This window comes from Chionomys nivalis, chromosome 19 (genome assembly GCF_950005125.1).
Source record: "Chionomys nivalis chromosome 19, mChiNiv1.1, whole genome shotgun sequence".
Classification (NCBI taxonomy): domain Eukaryota; kingdom Metazoa; phylum Chordata; class Mammalia; order Rodentia; family Cricetidae; genus Chionomys; species Chionomys nivalis.
The window spans coordinates 46567093-46570366 of NC_080104.1; the positions used below are offsets into that span (position 1 = coordinate 46567093).

At 41.4% G+C, this 3274-nt stretch overlaps 1 pseudogene; it reads left to right on the top strand.

Moving 5' to 3' along the window:
* The first annotated feature begins 575 nt into the window (after nt 1-575).
* Nucleotides 576-1047, top strand: LOC130862350 (40S ribosomal protein S10-like; annotated as a pseudogene).
* Nucleotides 1048-3274: the final 2227 nt, after the last annotated feature.

A 3274-nucleotide genomic window follows, 5' to 3' on the forward strand; every position in this document is an offset into this window, starting at 1 on the left:
GCTGGCCTTGAACTCAAAGAGATTCATCTGCCTCTGCCTCCTGAGTGCTGGGATTAAAGGTGTGTGCCACCACTTCCCGGCCCAATTCAAAATTGTTCTAAGAAGGTTTTTTTTTATTATTATTATTATTTTTAGAGAGAGAAAAAAAAAAGGAAGTCAGAAATGACAGAAAAGACAGAACAATAAGAGCCAGCTCATGGAGGTCACCAGTGTGACCGACAAAGTGATCAGTCCCCAAGATGAAACACAGCACAAACAGGAAAGAGAGGCAACCGAAGGCGGAAGCAAAAAGAGGCCGGTTCCCCTTAGTCAGGACTTTCTCATGGCTTCACAATTCAGTGGAAATGCCCACTGTTTGGGAAATGAGGCACTCTCGGAAGAGTAAGAATTTAATATCGCGTTTCACAGTAAGCAAAGCTGTACTCGCCAATAACCTTTATAAATTCAAATTTAAATATGGAAAGGCTTTCTCTTAGTATGTAGAGCACTGGTGTTCACGTGATATATTTCTTTTATCTCATTTAAAACAGGGTTTCTCCTTTCCAGCCTCCATCCCGGACCCTGCAGCTGCCGCGATGTTGATGCCCAAGAAGAACCAGATTGCCATCTATGAACTCCTTTTTAAGGAAGGAGTGATGGTTGTCCATATGTCCAAACACCCTGAGTTGGCAGACAAGAACGAGCCCAACCTTCATGTAATGAAGGCCATGCAGTCTTTGAAGTCTCGAGGCTATGTGAAGGAGAAGTTTGCCTGGAGACACTTCCATGGTACCTTACGAATGAGGGCATCCAGTATCTCCGTGATTATCTCCACCTACCTCCAGAGATCGTGCCTGCCACCCTGCACCGTAGCCGTCCTGAAACTGGCAGGCCTCGGCCCAAAGGGCCAGAGGGTGAGCGCCCAGCAAGATTCACAAGAGGGGAGGCAGACAGAGACACCTACAGGAGTGCTGTGCCCCCTGGTGCTGACAAGAAAGCTGAGCCAGAGTTGGCTCAGCCACCGAGTTCCAATTTAGAGGAGCCTTTAGTGGTCAGCCACCACAGTGAGCTTGAAGACTGTTGTTTTAAATAAACTTTAAAGAAAAAAAAGATAGGGTATCTCTGTGTAGCCCTGGCTGTCCTGGAACTTACTTTGTAGACCAATCTGGCCTTGAACTCACACAGAGCCGCCTGTCTCTCCCTCTCGAGTGCTGGGATTAAAGGCATACACCACCACTGCCGGGCTACCATCTCAGTATTATTGATGAAATCTTTGTTTTATTTTGTTTTGCTTTTTGGAGATAGGACTTCTTTGTATAGCCCTGGCTATCTCAGAACTAGTTCTCTGTAGACCAGGCTGGCCTCAAACTCACAGAGATTTGTGGAATGTTCCTTTAAACTGTGTGAATACACGTTGGCTATGATTGTTTCAATAAACAAGCTTGCCAATAGCTGAACAGATAAAGTCAGGTGAGAAAGCCAAACTGAGAATGATAGGAAGAAGAAGGGTGGGGTCAGAGAAGTTGCCAGGAGACACAAAGGGAGCAAGACATGCTGGAGGACAGGTAAAGCCACAAGCCATGTGGCAGCACATAGATGAATAGAAACAGGTTAATTTAAGTTGTAAGAGCTAGTTAGTAACAAGCCTGAGCTATTGGCTGAGCATTATAATTTATATGAAGTCTCTTGTGGTTCTTTGGGAGTAACTACTGGGATACAGAGAAACTCCACTTACAGAGATCTACCTACGTCTGTCTCCTGAGTGCTGGGATTAAAGACATGCACCACCACTGCCCTGTTATTGATAATTTGTTTTATAAATCATGTATATATGCATACAAAATACATCCATATATATAAAATTTATACTAACCATAAATTTTCTAAGTCATTAAACCAACTCTTTTATGGTCCATCTTTTCAGAACCTGTTATTTTTATGACATGTACATATACACTCACACATGCACACGCACACACTCTTTCTCAAGACATTTTTAAATAAGCCTACTTTATTGATAAGAATCTGGCTGAGTTTTTTTTTAAATCCTATATATTCTCCTTATCATTTCATGAAAAACAGAATAAAAATGTAGGCACTTGCTGGAAATGCAATAGAAAACAGCTGTTCCTTTTGCATGGCCCTGCCCTAAAAATAAAGGCTCTCGGGACAATTCCCACAGCTGGCACACTCCATGTGCTGGGCTCATTACCACAAGTAAATAAAGTCAGTAAATTACTGGCAAAGCATGGGGCCATCATGAGTCTAGGAAATAGGCCTTTTATCAGACTCACTGCACTTTGTATACTGCCTGGGCAAAAAGCAAATAGTGATGATCAATGGGGAATTAATATTTTAGTCGAAGAGGAATGCAGATGAATGCATACTATAAATTATTAACCAGTACCTGAACTCTATCCACTTGGCACAGCATGCAGAAGGCTTGTAAAGAGACAGGACCCATATCTTCTACCCATCTTGTTATGTTTACTCTGACCCACAAATAATATCCATAAAGATACATTTCTCCAAGACATCCAAGAGGGAAATTTATACCTAAGTCTCTCTTTCTATAATAGAATGTAAGCAGAGCATAAATATTGCTATAGTTATATTTACATAGACATACATGTTTCATGTTCTATGTCTATAACGATTATTTACCATGCAGTAGCAAGAAAGTGACTGATGGATTGGGAATGGAGATCCCTCAGTTATCACTTGACACTGACTGTGACCGGCATTGACACCTTAAACTCTCTGGCCTCAGCTTTTTTTTTCAACTGTAAAATAAAGATCACTGATGACCTTGAAGAGTACATTCAGTGGTAAAATTCTGCACAAGAGCCTCACAACGAAGGGGATGTAGAAAAGACAGGGTGTGGGGGGGGGAGTTACAATCAGGGCTCTGACATAAAAATGAAAAATGAACATTAAAAATATGCTCTGTTCTCTTAATGGCTGAAATAGATACTGATACAAGAGTGACTGTACGTGTCTATAATCGTATGCACACACCATCGTCTGTATCTATGAATTGCTGCTCTTAATGAAAAACGTAATTACTAACCAGCAACTGTACATGTGAGTAAGGAGCCTTACATTTGCACAGTAGCCTAGCGTACGAGTTATATAGGAAATTATTAAACAATAATAGAAAATGTGCTACTGGAAATACTATATGATCAAAGACTCGCAATCCCCTGGTTTTGCAATTTTTATAAGCAGAAAGGAAGACAGGGTTTTCCTCCAGTGCTCAGAGTTGAACTCAGGACCTGATGTATACATCCTACCA